Source organism: Ylistrum balloti, unplaced genomic scaffold, assembly GCF_031769215.1.
Source record: "Ylistrum balloti isolate Yb309-2 unplaced genomic scaffold, AGI_CSIRO_Ybal_v1 Utg371608, whole genome shotgun sequence".
Classification (NCBI taxonomy): domain Eukaryota; kingdom Metazoa; phylum Mollusca; class Bivalvia; order Pectinida; family Pectinidae; genus Ylistrum; species Ylistrum balloti.
The window spans coordinates 194,735-212,656 of record NW_026782825.1 but is presented as its reverse complement, the minus strand read 5'-3'; the positions used below and the strand labels follow the sequence as shown (position 1 = coordinate 212,656).

The 17,922-nt window shown below is 34.1% G+C and overlaps 2 non-coding genes across 2 annotated transcripts; both read right to left on the bottom strand.

Moving 5' to 3' along the window:
- Positions 1-5,928: 5,928 nt before the first annotated feature.
- Trnar-acg (transfer RNA arginine (anticodon ACG)) lies at positions 5,929-6,001 on the bottom strand. Its single transcript has one exon. It is a non-coding gene; the product is annotated as a tRNA-Arg (tRNA).
- A 449-nt stretch (positions 6,002-6,450) lies between these two features.
- On the bottom strand, positions 6,451-6,523 carry Trnar-acg (transfer RNA arginine (anticodon ACG)). The gene has a single exon. It is a non-coding gene; the product is annotated as a tRNA-Arg (tRNA).
- Positions 6,524-17,922: the final 11,399 nt, after the last annotated feature.

Sequence of the window (17,922 nt, the reverse complement as noted above, 5' to 3'; positions counted from 1 at the left end):
ATTAACACGGATTATTACAACCAGGTCATAGTATACTCACAGTCTAAATAGATTAACACGGATTATTACAACCATGTCCTAATATACTGACAGTCTGAATAGATTAACACGGATTATTACAAGCAGGTCCTAATATACTGACAGTCTGAATAGATTAACACGGATTATTACAAGCAGGTCCTAATATAATGACAGTCTGAATAGATTAACACGGATTATTACAACCAGGTCCTAGTATACTGACAGTCTAAATAGATTAACACGGATTATTACAACCAGGTCCTAATATACTGACAGTCTGAACAGATTAACACGGATTATTACAACCATGTCCTTATATACTGACAGTCTGAATAGATTAACACGGATTATTACAACCATGTCCTAATATACTGACAGTCTGAATAGATTAACACGGATTATTACAAGCAGGTCCTAATATACTGACAGTCTGAATAGATTAACACGGATTATTACAAGCAGGTCCTAGTATACTCACAGTCTGAATAGATTAACACGGATTATTACAACCAGGTCCTAATATACTGACAGTCTAAATAGATTAACACGGATTATTACAACCATGTCCTAATATACTGACAGTCTGAATAGATTAACACGGATTATTACAAGCAGGTCCTAGTATACTCACAGTCTGAATAGATTAACACGGATTATTACAACCATGTCCTAATATAATGACAGTCTGAATAGATTAACACGGATTATTACAACCAGGTCCTAGTATACTCACAGTCTAAAATAGATTAACACGGATTATTACAGCCAGGTCCTTATATACTGACAGTCTGAACAGATTAACACGGATTATTACAACCAGGTCCTAGTATATATAACAGTCTGAACAGATTAACACGGATTATTACAAGCAGGTCCTAATATACTGACAGTCTGAATAGATCACATATACCACAAGTAGATACTGTTAAATATATGATCATATTCAAGGAAACGGAAACAAAAAAATGTAAGATAACACGTCGCACTATGTTTAGAGATCATAGGCACTTGACCTCCACCTATTAAAGGTCAAATCCCTGTTCGGAAGTAAGAATCATACAGTCTGGTATCCTAATTATCATGATCCATGCATAAAGGAAAGACTACAAATTAGACTTTTATGTTTGTACAGTAACACATGGCCCATTTATACAGCACCTTTAGTTAAACAACTAAAAGCGGTCACAGAAAATCCGGAAACCAATGCGTAGCAACATAGGGCGGAGATAGTGATGTACACATAGGGTTTCTATCCAGAGGTTGATCGGGGCTGAGGAATGCTCATTTGAAGGATCAGAAAATATATTTTTTAATGGTATTCTGTACATTTACTGTGTTACGATGCTTTCGAAGTATATTACCAGTCAATTTGTAATTGTAATATTTAAAAGGCAATATTGCGATGGCGTCCCTTAAAAAGCCGAAAAAATTAAAGAAATCTATGATATATGTATTGTATTAGACACCGCTGTGATGAACCGATGAAGCCAAATTGTACAAGTTTTTTCCAGCAATATGTCCAATTGTTGTGGCGGGTGCGGTAATATATAGTAAATATCATTACAACTCCAGTTAACCAGTACACAAAATGCACTCCTTAGTGTAGTTTATTGGTGAATAGTAGTTTCTGCGGAAATATATTGTATAACATACTGCTGTATTTGGTGTTCGGGTGGCATAGTTCATAAACGGCTGAAACAGTAAGGGGCCATCTGTCCGACCACGTAGGCTTTCCCCGGGTTTCTTGCCACTGTAAAACCCCGTTACACCCGCTAATAAGAGTGATAATAACTTGTTTGGCAATAATTGTCAACTTTATATTGCTGTTTAATCAATGTTTCGATAATCAAACCGAGAAATAAACGATGTGAATGGATTTAGTGTCTGTGCTGTGTAACTACTTCGGTATTCCGTACCATTACAAGTGGCCTGGAATCTTCTGATCCGTAGTCAGACGCGTTATCCATTGCGCCACAAGCCCTGACGGTTCATGTGTTATATAATACACGTTAAAATGTTCATCAGTATTGTATAACACCTGATATTATTCCTATTAGGATTGCTCTTTGTAATACTTTGTATGTATTGTGTTTGAATTTCTTTTTACAATAAGAACATTGAATGATTAAGAAATGTTAACACGTCATGTCATCCCTGAACCAATGACTCCCCAACTGTTTTAGCTACAATATTAGAATTCGTGTTCATATATTTCAGTTATCATGCCTTACAAAGTACCATACTCATTTTGGTTTCTAACAACATTGGGGCTTTTAAAGGACGAATCGGATGATGCTAAATTAAAGCTCAGTTTTGCTCTGCTATGTCTAATCCTTGATTTGTACTCACAGGTGATACTATTGTTTTGTTTTTTGTTTTGTTTTTTTTTTTTTTTTTTTTTTGTTTTTTTGTTTTTTGCACAATTTCTTTTTCCTTTACAAATATTTTCAAATCTACTGAAATACTGAATATGATATCTTTTGTCTTTATTTTAAATTTCTGTGATGTTTTATCTCATCCTAAGTGATTACTTTACTTTTCTCTATTGTGAATTTCCCATTTCTGGGTATCGATATTCCTGTATCCCCAACCTATGGTGTTAATGTTGCATGATGTACGTTAATATGTCTTCTTGGTCCGTTGTTGTTAAACTTGTTCTCATCTGGGAACGTGGCTTTATTTACTTGGATTTACAAAGGTTTACATGGCGGGTGTCGTCGATGAAGCAAAACACGTTTACCCTTCCGGAACACTCGATCTTTTTCTCCAGGTGCCTTTTCAGTGCTGTCTGTGTTAATCTGTCTTATATTTTTATTTTGCCATGATCGAATTTGCGTTTTAATCTTTGTTGTTCTTGAGATAGTAGAATTTGCCAGGGTATTATATCAAAGTTATTTAACATATTGACAATTACCATTTCATCTGTTTGGCGTTGAGAAAGACAATTTCGAAACTTGCTACAATACATGCCATGACAGAAAATAATGTTGATTTATAAGTTAATTATTTTTCGGTTAGAAATATCTTTCAATAATTGAAATATTTCAAGGCCTAGCTGATATATCTATCATTTGATGAAATATTTTCAGGTTTAGCTGATATATCTATCAAATGATGAAATATTTTCAGGTTTAGCTGATATATCTATCATTTGATGAAATATTTTCAGGTTTAGCTGATATATCTATCATTTGATGAAATATTTTCAGGTTTAGCTGATATATCTATCACTTGATGAAATATTTCAATGTCCGTTGGAGATGTATTTAGTTCAACGAAATATTTCTAGATCAGTTATAAAAGTTTATCGTTGAATGAAATATCGCTGGTGTTATTAGAAATGTCAATTGTTCCATGAAATATTTCTATGTGTATTACAAATGTATAACGCTCGATGAAATATGTCCAGGTCCGTTAGATTTATCTGTAGTAAAATGAAATATTTTGAGGTATGCAAGACATACGTATCGTTCAATGAAATATGTTTAGGTTTGGTGGATATATCAATCGTTCTCTATGAAATATTTCCTGGTCTGATGGAAACGATACCGTTCAAGGAAATATTTTCAAGTCCATTACATGTGTTTATCATTCAGTGAAATATGTTTAGATCCGTTTGAAATGCCTGACGTTAAATAAGTATTTTCTGTAAGTGTGTTGTACAGTCCAATGAACAGTCCGTTGAAAATGCATATCGTTTAATGAAATAAGTCTCGGTCTGTTAGAAATGACAATTTCTGAATGAAGTATGTCCATGTGTATTATCAATATGTATTGCTCAATTAAATATTTCCGTTCCTTTCGTTTAATGAAATATCTGGAGGTACATTTTGTATTCGAGAAATAAGTAAATTTCAATGAAATATTTCTAGGTTTGGTAGAAATGTCAATTGTCCTCCATGAAATATTTCAAGGTTCATGAGTTAAGTTGAATAGGATGTATCTTTGATTGAATTTGAAATCGTTGAATTACATGCACGCTGTTTGTGATGGTCCAATTAGTTTTCCTCATCAGTAATATCTACAACATATTAAAATACAAATGATACCAGGCAAACATGATTTAGTGTACTACCGCTATACCATATATCACACATCAAGCTAATTCTACATCTATATTAAACATTTGCCTTGTACAGGTAATTTCTGAAATGAATAATTCATTAATAAATTATTCATAAATAGAGAGATTATCTCGCCTTCTCTATGGCTTCAGTTATGACGTCATGCCGGACACGAGTTGGGTAATATTCAGACTTTTAAATTCGTTTTAAATTTTATAATCAAATGTTCAAAAAGAAAAATCGATATCGCTGTGAAAATGTTGATGTACATACTATATATCAATAAGTGTTGTGTATGTGTATATCCAGTGGTGGATACTCGCCCTATCAGCATACCCACTATCCTATGAGAATGAATAATAATTTGAAAACGTTTTTTTTTTTTTTTATTATTCTACTTTTAGAAACCACGATCACGTGTTTCCTTTAAACAAAAATCATATTTGTAATGTATACGGATATACTTTAGATGCCTACAAGCACTACATGCTACATCACCCCTCGTTACTCATAGCCTTACTGATACCGGCAACTTACCACTTAACTGTATAATATATAATCTGGGTAAGAATGGCTATTTTTTCTTTTGTGATCCACTTATTTTCAAGATCCCAGAGTCCTGCCTCCACAGCCTATGGTAATTACATGTTGCAGTTGGTAAAATTATTACGAGTCACTTAGAAGTCATTCTACGGTATTGCGATTCATAGACAGCCTTTGCTAAATCATATCCGGTGTTTCGATAGATGAAAGTTGATGGTGAATATGGTAATGTTTTATTCTCAATCAATTCCTCATTTGTGATTACAAAATATTCGAAATCCTATTCGATTATTTGACGCTGCGATTTCGAATCTTATTCTCCTTTACAATTTTCAGTCTTCGTGTAATCTATTCCATATCCACTAAATTATTTTAAAGAATAAATATATCTACAGTGGTATTTATACATCAATATATTGTTGTTGTTATTCAGTTATATTGGTCGTGACCCATACACGTACAGCATATTCAAATCAATAAGGACGGAATAACCTAATATATTCTTACGAATTTGATAATTAACATCCAAATTCATCCAGTCATGGGCGTGACTACACTATATCCGTATTAAAGGGGGAAAACACTTATTATCGGGAATGAGTCATCGTCTTGCCACTTAAAGCATCCATATACCTTCAAAATAACAAGGAATATGTTTTATGATGACGTCAATGGTGGATGTCGCTGAAGAAAACGTCCATTTTCCGATAGAAATGTACAAAATATTTGAGTTTGTCTTAGTTCCTCATTGAATATCACATAACAATGACTGACAAAAAAATACCTTCTCGTATAAGCAATGAAGGAAATCGTTATCTGAACTTGTCAGACTGACTCGATACCATGTTAATTAGGTAGCTATAGGTAGCTTTCTAGTCCAATAACGCTTTGGCATAGCATATGTAACGATGGAAACAACACGACCGTCAAAAAATGCACGCGGAGGAAAACTACGACGAAATCTGACAGAACAGAAGACAAGGATGGGATAGGTAATATCGAGCACCTTACACTATATACTTACTTACATCTTGCTGTCTTGGTTCTTAACAGACATTTATGAAGAAATTCTCTCCTCTACATAAAACTTGAGACCGTGCCATTATGAGGACAGTCTTTTCTGTGTCAAGCTGAGGCTTTATCATCCTATATAGTAATGGAAAAATAGGAATGAGAGTACTGCCGATTTATGGTCAATAAATGTAAGTTTGCCTATATTTCATTATGTGGGCGGTGGCTACCGTTCAACGCTTCGCTTTTATTTGTTTGTTCATAGGAGTATATATGTAAAAACAAATCTCGAGCTTGCCAGGATTCGAACCTGGAATCTTCTGATCCGTAGTCAGACGCGTTATCCATTGCGCCACAAGCCCGTGCATGATTACACGTGCGTTTTGGGTCGTGCTTAACACTGATAGTATCCGTACCACGACGTGTTTGCACATGCTTCAATGACTCATAAATATTCATTACTCATACCTTGCAATCTAACGTGGAAAGAAATAAGCACTTTTAAGATAAAGTTACAACGCGTTGAAAGACTCATATTGCGAATTTGTTGTATTTTAATCGCTTTCGTTTCTTTTCAAGTTCTGGTAAGATTTTTATTTCGGTGTTTGGAAATGAGTTCATAAATATGCTTAAGTTATTGTTATCTGCACAAGCAACAAGCGTAAAATTGATTTTCAATTAGAAACCACTCTTGCCAACAAATCTGTCATTTCTAGATAAGTTTATCTTTACTTAAACGACAATCATCGGAGAATAGCATATTATATATCAACATAACATATTCAATAATAATAAGCCGCTCCAAAAGAAACGAGCTTGCCAGGATTCGAACCTGGAATCTTCTGATCCGTAGTCAGACGCGTTATCCATTGCGCCACAAGCCCTCGACAGCGCTGTGGCTTTTCTACACAATGATGTCTAGATGTATTCGTGTGACCAGATCTGACGTAGTGCACCAATATATAATACACATGTTGTGATGATTCACGGTTTATCGATGTTCACGTGCCATAATGATAACGAAGTATCACTGCTGAGTATTATACAGAGATGCATTTAATTACGTTTAGAGGTGCAATTCATAGATAGTCTGGGGTACCTTAAACTCAAGCAGACGATAGAACATACTGTGATGATGTATTAAACGATAGTAACCGAGTGATTCTTTAGTGTTTGTGAATCACTACTTTCCTAACAGGGATATGTTGTACACCGTCATACAAACTAACCAAGATCGCCAACACCAGTCAAAGTACATATATCAATCACCGACATCAGTCAAAGTACATATATCAATCACCGACATCAAAGTACATATATCAATCACCGACATCGAAGTACATATATCAATCACCGACACCAAAGTACATATATCAATCACCGACATCAAAGTACATATATCAATCACCGACATCAGTCAAAGTACATATATCAATCACCGACATCAAAGTACATATATCAATCACCGACACCAAAGTACATATATCAATCACCGACATCAAAGTACATATATCAATTGCCGACATCAAAGTACATATATCAATTGCCGACATCAAAGTACATATATCAATCACCGACATCAGTTAAAGTACATATATCAATCACCGACATCAAAGTACATATATCAATCACCGACACCAAAGTACATATATCAATCACCGACATCAAAGTACATATATCAATTGCCGACATCAAAGTACATATATCAATTGCCGACATCAAAGTACATATATCAATCACCGACATCAGTTAAAGTACATATATCAATCACCGACATCAAAGTACATATATCAATCACTGACATCACAGTACATATATCAATCACCGACATCAGTCAAAGTACATATATCAATCACCGACATCAAAGTACATATATCAATCACTGACATCAAAGTACATATATCAATCACCGACATCAGTCAAAGTACATATATCAATCACCGACATCAGTCAAAGTACATATATCAATCACCGACACCAAAGTACATATATCAATCACCGACATCAAAGTACATATATCAATCACCGACATCAAAGTACATATATCAATCACCGACATCGAAGTACATATATCAATCACCGACATCAGTCAAAGTACATATATCAATCACCGACATCAAAGTACATATATCAATCACCGACATCAAAGTACATATATCAATCACCGACATCAAAGTACATATATCAATCACCGACATCAGTCAAAGTACATATATCAATCACCGACACCAAAGTACATATATCAATCACCGACATCAGTCAAAGTACATATATCAATCACCGACATCAGTCAAAGTACATATATCAATCACCGACATCAGTCAAAGTACATATGTCAATCACCGACATCAGTCAAAGTACATATATCAATTGCCGACATCAAAGTACATATATCAATCACCGACATCAAAGTACATATATCAATCACCGACACCAAAGTACATATATCAATCACCGACATCAAAGTACATATATCAATCACCGACATCAAAGTACATATATCAATCACCGACATCAGTCAAAGTACATATATCAATCACCGACATCAAAGTACATATATCAATCACCGACATCAAAGTACATATATCAATCACCGACATCAAAGTACATATATCAATCACTGACATCAGTCAAAGTACATATATCAATCACCGACATCAGTCAAAGTACATATATCAATCACCGACATCAAAGTACATATATCAATCACCGACATCAGTCAAAGTACATATATCAATCACCGACATCAAAGTACATATATCAATCACCGACACCAGTCAAAGTACATATATCAATCACCGACATCAGTCAAAGTACATATATCAATCACCGACACCAGTCAAAGTACATATATCAATCACCGACATCAAAGTACATATATCAATCACCGACATCAGTCAAAGTACATATATCAATCACCGACATCAAAGTACATATATCAATCACCGACACCAGTCAAAGTACATATATCAATCACCGACATCAAAGTACATATATCAATCACCGACACCAGTCAAAGTACATATATCAATCACCGACATCAGTCAAAGTACATATATCAATCACCGACATCAAAGTACATATATCAATCACCGACATCAGTCAAAGTACATATATCAATCACCGACATCAGTCAAAGTACATATATCAATCACCGACACCAAAGTACATATGTCAATCACCGACATCAGTCAAAGTACATATATCAATCACCGACATCAGTCAAAGTACATATATCAATCACCGACACCAAAGTACATATATCAATCACCGACACCAAAGTACATATATCAATCACCGACATCAAAGTACATATGTCAATCACCGACATCAGTCAAAGTACATATATCAATCACCGACATCAAAGTACATATGTCAATCACCGACATCAGTCAAAGTACATATATCAATCACCGACATCAGTCAAAGTACATATATCAATCACCGACATCAGTCAAAGTACATATATCAATCACCGACATCAGTCAAAGTACATATATCAATCACCGACACCAAAGTACATATGTCAATCACCGACACTAAAGTACATATATCAATCACCGACATCAAAGTACATATGTCAATCACCGACATCAGTCAAAGTACATATATCAATCACCGACATCAAAGTACATATGTCAATCACCGACATCAAAGTACATATATCAATCACTGACATCAGTCAAAGTACATATATCAATCACCGATATCAAAGTACATATATCAATCACCGACATCAGTCAAAGTACATATATCAATCACCGACATCAGTCAAAGTACATATATCAATCACCGACATCAGTCAAAGTACATATATCAAGCACTGACATCAAAGTACATATATCAATCACCGACATCAGTCAAAGTACATATATCAATCACCGACATCAAAGTACATATATCAATCACTGACATCAGTCAAAGTACATATATCAATCACCGACATCAAAGTACATATATCAATGACCGACATCAAAGTACATATGTCAATCACCGACATCAGTCAAAGTACATATATCAATCACCGACATCAAAGTACATATGTCAATCACCGACATCAAAGTACATATATCAATCACTGACATCAGTCAAAGTACATATATCAATCACCGACATCAGTCAAAGTACATATATCAATCACCGACATCAGTCAAAGTACATATATCAATCACCGACATCAAAGTACATATATCAATCACCGACATCAAAGTACATATATCAATCACCGACATCAGTCAAAGTACATATATCAATCACCGACATCAGTCAAAGTACATATATCAATCACTGACATCAAAGTACATATATCAATCACTGACATCACAGTACATATTTAAAATAGTCAACCAAAGTCGTCATTACGAAAAATTCTAGGCTGAATGAAGTAATCTTAAGACCTGATTAGAGGTCGTTACAAACACATGTATATATCTAACAGATGTATATTCTGTCAGAAATTGACAATTTTATGATATCATGATCTAAGACGATCTAATAATCGCAAATACTCATCTACATATTTAATGAATTAGTATGGAAAGTGAAATAAAACGTTTGAGGAACTGCTTTGAGTGTTATTTTGGATTTGATAATTTCAAACTACAACACTTTCTTGATACTACTTGAAATTCATTGCATAAAGAAATTAAACAATAAAAGTTATCGTCGCATGTAACCCACAGAAAAAATATGTGATGCCAGTAGATTCAAGGTTATTGCCGAAAGCTTTAGATTTACAGCATAACAACTGAAGATGTAAGTCAGAAATGCATTTTCAAATATAACTTTTTGTACAGGTCCCAGTTTCAAGAATCTTTCCTGATTTAAGGAATTTTCTGAACTGCAAATTGCCAAAGAAAAAAGTTAAATAAGTTGATATAAAATAATAAATTTTTACTTGAAGATTTCCTTTAGTTAAGGAAGACTTACAAAACTGGGGCGAGTTTAGGTGACGTTGATTTATCTGAGATAATTTGTATTGTATACTAAAATATCATCTTTATTTATTTATTGCTGTTGATGATATGCAAGTTGATGGTACTGATGCTATACTTCGTATTGAAGTGTGAAAATAAGGATTCTAGGTCTATCATAATGAATGAAAGGAAATGATTAGTTAGCTTATCTTACCATACCAAACAAGATAAACTTTTAATTTTAATATGGTGTACACTACCAATTTTCATATGGTGAACCAACGTTAAACTCACCTGAAACGAGCACGAACGTTAAAATTTAATGTTATCTTAATGTGAAAAACCCTTTTTTTAAACTTTTTAACGCGAAAATAATGTAAAAATAACAATGAAAAATGTTTTCGTTATTCTGATGATAAATTTGTACGCTATAAATTATAACCTTATCCTAACATCAGAATTTAACACGTCAACGTTGAAATGACGTGAAAGTGGCGTTATATTTAGCTTGGGAACGTTGAAATAATGTTAGGAAATATTGGGAAATATTGTCTATGTACCAACAAGAGGAAACTTTCTCGAACTGCCATTATACTTCACACTTTAGAGAATATAAAAATAATACACATAAAGTCGACAGATAACGGTTCGGCAGAAGCAGGTTAATAAACATTTGGGTTTTATGACTGTCACCGTGATCTCAATATATATCTCATGGGATGTGAAAGCAGCAAGAAAATACCACCATGTCAACAGAATCATAGCTCAAGCATAAATCAATCAAACTAGGATTATAAGACCAGGTGTTCGGCTTCATCGAAGATATCTGCCATGTAAGTGTGGATCAAGAACAAGGAAAGTTACAATGGCACCATCAAGTATACTAACGAGCATCAAATATGTCCAACTTTATACCACACAACGGAACCAGCAAGTATACTAACGAGCATCAAATATGTCCAACTTTATACCACACAACGGAACCAGCAAGTATACTAACGAGCATCAAATATGTCCAACTTTATACCACACAACGGAACCAGCAAGTATACTAACGAGCATCAAATATGTCCAACTTTATACCACACAACGGAACCAGCAAGTATACTAACGAGCATCAAATATGTCCAACTTTATACCACACAACGGAACCAGCAAGTATACTAACGAGCATCAAATATGTCCAACTTTATACCACACAACGGAACCAGCAAGTACACTAACGAGCATCAAATATGTCCAACTTTATACCACACAACGGAACCAGCAGGTATACTAACGAGCATCAAATATGTCCAACTTTATACCACACAACGGAACCAGCAAGTATACTAACGAGCATCAAATATGTCCAACTTTATACCACACAACGGAACCAGCAAGTATACTAACGAGCATCAAATATGTCCAACTTTATACCACACAACTGATCCACCCTCTTTACTAACGAGCATCAAATATGTCCAACTTTATACCACACAACGGAACCAGCAAGTATACTAACGAGCATCAAATATGTCCAACTTTATACCACACAACGGAACCAGCAAGTATACTAACGAGCATCAAATATGTCCAACTTTATACCACACAACGGAACCAGCAAGTATACTAACGAGCATCAAACACGCCCAACTGCATGTCGCATAGAGAAATAATTCTCAATAAGATCATTATGAAATCCTAAAACTTACCCGTTATGTTCCTCAACCTGCATCTCTTGAATACCGAGACAACTTCGACAAGTAGACATCATAGGCTGGGTATTCAGGGATGATGCTCTCTAGAAATGGAAAATTTACAATAGAGAAATTGAAATCATCATGTTTATTAAACAGATATGCTATATCGTACGCTTATAATAATTTAGACGTTTTAAATTCTCATTAGCAAGCCTGATATTCCAATCGTTAAAACCTTGTTCTAACATGACTTACTTTAGTTAATCAAGAATCACATTGTGTCGTCGATGAGGCAATAAATGTTCTTCTAGAGAAGCTGATATAATTCTTATTCTTTTCATGGGTCCGCGTGTTAACTTTTTAATATGTAGAATTCAAAGTAAATAGAAAACCAATAACTTCAATTTGTCTGATGTCACTTATATTCAATTGACAATTTGTCTGAAGTCACTTATATTCCATTGACAATTTGTCTGAAGTCACTTATATTCCATTGACAATTTGTCTGAAGTCACTTATATTCCATTGACAATTTGTCTGAAGTGACTTATATTCCATTGACAATTTGTCTGAAGTCACTTATATTCAATTGACAATTTGTCTGAAGTCACTTATATTCCATTGACAATTTGTCTGAAGTCACTTATATTCCATTGACAATTTGTCTGAAGTCACTTATATTCCATTGACAATTTGTCTGAAGTCACTTATATTCCATTGACAATTTGTCTGAAGTCACTTATATTCCATTGACAATTTGTCTGAAGTCACTTATATTCCATTGACAATTTGTCTGAAGTCACTTATATTCCATTGACAATTTGTCTGAAGTCACTTATATTCCATTGACAATTTGTCTGAAGTCACTTATATTCCATTGACAATTTGTCTGAAGTGACTTATATTCCATTGACAATTTGTCTGAAGTCACTTATATTCAATTGACAATTTGTCTGAAGTCACTTATATTCCATTGACAATTTGTCTGAAGTCACTTATATTCCATTGACAATTTGTCTGAAGTCACTTATATTCCATTGACAATTTGTCTGAAGTCACTTATATTCCATTGACAATTTGTCTGAATTCACTTATATTCCATTGACAATTTGTCTGAAGTCACTTATATTCCATTGACAATTTGTCTGAAGTCACTTATATTCCATTGACAATTTGTCTGAAGTCACTTATATTCCATTGACAATTTGTCTGAAGTCACTTATATTCCATTGACAATTTGTCTGAAGTCACTTATATTCCATTGACAATTTGTCTGAAGTCACTTATATTCCATTGACAATTTGTCTGAAGTCACTTATATTCCATTGACAATTTGTCTGAAGTCACTTATATTCCATTGACAATTTGTCTGATGTCACTTATATTCCATTGACAATTTGTCTGAATTTACTTATATTCCATTGACAATTTGTCTGAAGTCACTGATAAGCTTACAAGACCGAAGTTATTACATAAGAGATAAATTTACAGAAAAAACCAAGATGTTTTGGCTTCGTTTTTTTTTTTTTTTTAATTGAGTTGGAATCAATACTCTGTTGACATTTATTGTATTTACTGATCAAATGCCTTACTGCTAGAGTAATGTTTTAAAAGATTCAAAGAGTATGATAGACGCCTTAATTTGTTTTGAATTTAGTTCGGTAAATCTTTAAATAAAATGGGGTTTTCTTCATATAATTTTCTTTCATTTCAAATTTTGGATCGGTATATCTTGAATTGAAATGTATTTCTTTTATAAAGTACGGAATTGTATTACGAATAGTATGAACTATTTGCAGAGTGACGAATATGTAAAGTGATATATATACATTAATAAAAACATTTCAGTATATAAGGTAAAGCATCATGAGTATTACAATTGCATTTTAAAGAATTGTATTGGAGACTCAAAATGGAATAGTATCATTCAAAACAAATTTGAATCACTTGTCTGTGATGTAATTGCATTCCAAAGATTAAATACTGTTTACAAAATGTGTATGAGACACTGTTCGATTTTTTTTTTCAAACCCCTCACCTGAAATATATTTTACAACATTGCGCCTTACTACGATGCCGGCATGGTTGGATAACCTCTATTCTGAAACTGTTTCCTCCATCTGGAACTCTATTGAAATCCAGTTGGAAAAATAGGAAAGGTAATAAATAGTAATTGGTCAATTGTAATGTGTACGATTCCCATGCTTTTATTAGCTTTCTGATTAATTCACAGCTAAATATGATCTTCCCTTTTCATTGCATAGTTGACCAAATAGATATGTGTTAAAACAGTTGACTACTGTCTCTTCTGATCAACCAACCATGATCTGAACAAAATCAAGCGATGGGCCAATCTGATCAGAAGAAATATCAGAGACCATAGACATACCAGCTGAATAAGACTAAGTGTCCCGGAAACGTAAGCTCACCTTGCAACATTGACGACATCCGCTGTGCATATCTGGGTCAAACTATGCTACACGTTCCCAAATGATCTGAAAATATATGATATTCACAGTCCCCGGGCGGTTCTGTGATATCTGTGTGAAGCGAGTTTCATTTGATCTATAAATAAATCCTCCTGATTTTTCTGTATATGCTTAATTCGACTCTTCTCATTGATTTACAATGTATATATATGTATAAACACTTTGAACATAATTTACTTCCACTAGACATATCTATATGTTCTATGTTATATCGTCTATATATCCTTCTATACATTACATTCACTCCTGTCCCAGGTAACCTTATTTAAGACTCTAAGATAACTCTATAGTCCTAGAAACAGCGATAAGATCACATGACTATCTGTATACAAAGATTCCTGTGACTGTGTACACTGTTCTGTTTAAGTAGTTGCCAGCTGTGTAGTACAATATCTCATTTAATCATTGAATTTTCACGAATGTCCAACGATTTAGGTTATTTCAATACATAGCGCTCCATTCATTTTCCCCCATTTCTTATATTGTGTTAATAATTTGTCTCAAAATAACCGACTTCCCATTCAACAGTCAACCATTTATCATTTCAGGATTTACGTTATAATGTTGAACTTGGTTAGGGAGTTATTCCAAGATATCAGTCGTCATATTCTCTTAACTTCATTGTGAAGTTCTATTGAATGTTTTAATCACTTTGATATTTTGGTAAATCACAAACAATAGAAGTATCCACTGAATTCAATTTCAAATTCTGTCGACGGTTCATATTTTGTTCGTGTATGTAAAGTATATAACGTTGTTAAGTATTAATTTATATCTTATTCAGACGTTAATATGTGTCTCCGCGTGGCGATATTATTGAAATTAAACATAACAAAGTGATTGGATAAAGTGTTTCATGTTCAGCCATAGTTATCCCTTATTGTATGTGGTTCGTCAGGCGTCTTCATTTATCATCTTGACACAACGTGACAAATCTGTACGTAGGTATATTTGTATATCTTTATACACTACACTGGCGTGTCTGATCAAGTCTCATGTTAGCGCACTCACCAAGAACCACATGGTTACAGTATTGTTAGCTTGACAGCGCTTTTAAACAATGTCATGTTGCATTAGATTCGAAGCGAAAATCATCCAGCATTAACACAAAACAGGAATTAGGATGACAACTGGTATAAACGGAAACTCTTGATAATTTCATTACTAGCGTGCACCGAATACTTGTCACATATAATTCACCTTTAATTTTCTTTAGTGTTGATTTACATTGTACAAATATTTGACATTGTAGGTGGTAGACTGTGCTGTGTACTTCACGTTCTTTTTTTAAATCGGATATTAGCAAATTGTTAAATTGAGTTGAAATATGACTTGTGCACTTCCCTACCTAGATTTGGACATTTCTGTAGACTGATATACGTCAGGCCCATTCTATGTGTTTACATTTTAAACCATCAGAACGAGACAGCAGAACAAAACAACTAAAATATGTAGTTTAATTATTAGAATTTTCTTATTCTTCATTCGTATAGCAATAATATATTCACTTGGGTGTCTTTTTGTATGTCACACTTAACAGAGGGTAAGGTTTTGGAGAGCGCTACCTTCTCAGAGATCCATGAGTCGCTTTGGAGATCAGATCTTTAAGAGTAAGTAAGGTAGAACCACTCCATTTAATATGAGCAATAACGTGGTCATTTCGGAATTTTAATGTCAGTAATTTACCTGTAGATACGAGGTAACACTGACTGGTGTAGAAAGCTAAACATGGAGACTAGTTGATAACGATGAATGGTTCAGAACTATTCAATTTAAAAAACAACAATGTCGGCTATAAGATAGATACGTTTTTTTTTAGATAAAAACGACTAAAGCCGCCATTTAAAGTTTAAACAAGGACGTTACGGTGACATGCGGTTGGATGATAATGTCAATCGACAATTCTCTTAATTTGAAGTGTGGATAATTCGATAGACGAACTTCAATTAAAACACTCAAGCCAATGCTAGAAGTGCGTGTCGGTGTGTGAATTTGAACGACTCTAGATTTGTAGACAATAACTTCAGTATTACACGAAGATAAACACCAAACTATGACCTGACAATGTAAAGCTAACCGAGCCTGTTCCATGGTGTCTCCATATTGCATGTTGTGATTAACTTTAAAATCATTTATAAAACGTCGCCTGTAATGCTTGTATTATTAGTTCTAACGTCGACATGATAAAACCGTCCAGGATCATGCCAATAGACTCCCTACTCGGGATACAAACCTACAAACCAGCATTATTGGAAACGTGCCAGTACCGTCTGCCGGTGTATAGGAACAAACAATCACGCTGAGAGATATAATATACACGGGGCGTCAGCCTTTAGTATGCTGTGTAATCTTTAACCAATTACCTACACACATATTCCAAAACTGTAGGCAGAATGGCACGGTATATTTGGTGTAGTATTGTCCATCGTTTGACCCAATTCATCTTTGTAGTTTTGTACTGGAAGGTATGCACCATTTTACAACTTAGAGCAATTAGAATGACATTGATAATTTTTCGATTAAAATCTTAATAATAGAACAAGTAATTCACGCAATATTGTCTATGTTAGATAATTGATATTGAACTGACCTGTCATGTTCATGTATATTGCTGTCATCCAATGAAGGTATTTGTAATGATGAGTAATATATAGTCTGACCTTGATCATGTCTTTGCATAATCTATTGATTCTTGCTCATGGTATCTAGGTAGAATTTTGACTACACATATTGCTTTCGTTAATTGATTTCATTTTTTATGACAACGCGATGACTATGCCTGATATATTTTTTTAAAATCCCAAGCAGATTTTCTTTATTTTTCGTCATGGTATTAATTGTGCTCTATCCGCCATTCACATTCCGAAATATACGGATCAAATAATACAATCCAGATCCTATATACCACGCTGACTGGCAAGTCGATGACGTTAACACTTGGCTGATTCGTTAACTGTATTCGGATGTAAGTATCCTATCAGATACGCTACGCTCACGCCCAATACACACACTTCCGGTGGTATCAATGTACCAAACATAAACAGGCATTATGTTCTAGTAAATGACATATGGACGAGCCCATATAACACTAACTACTGAAGTAAATAGGTTGGTCATATATATGTGTAAGCAGCTTTCAGTTGCTGCCTTATTTAACACACATTATCATGCTAACTGCAGCTGTCTCTAACCTCTA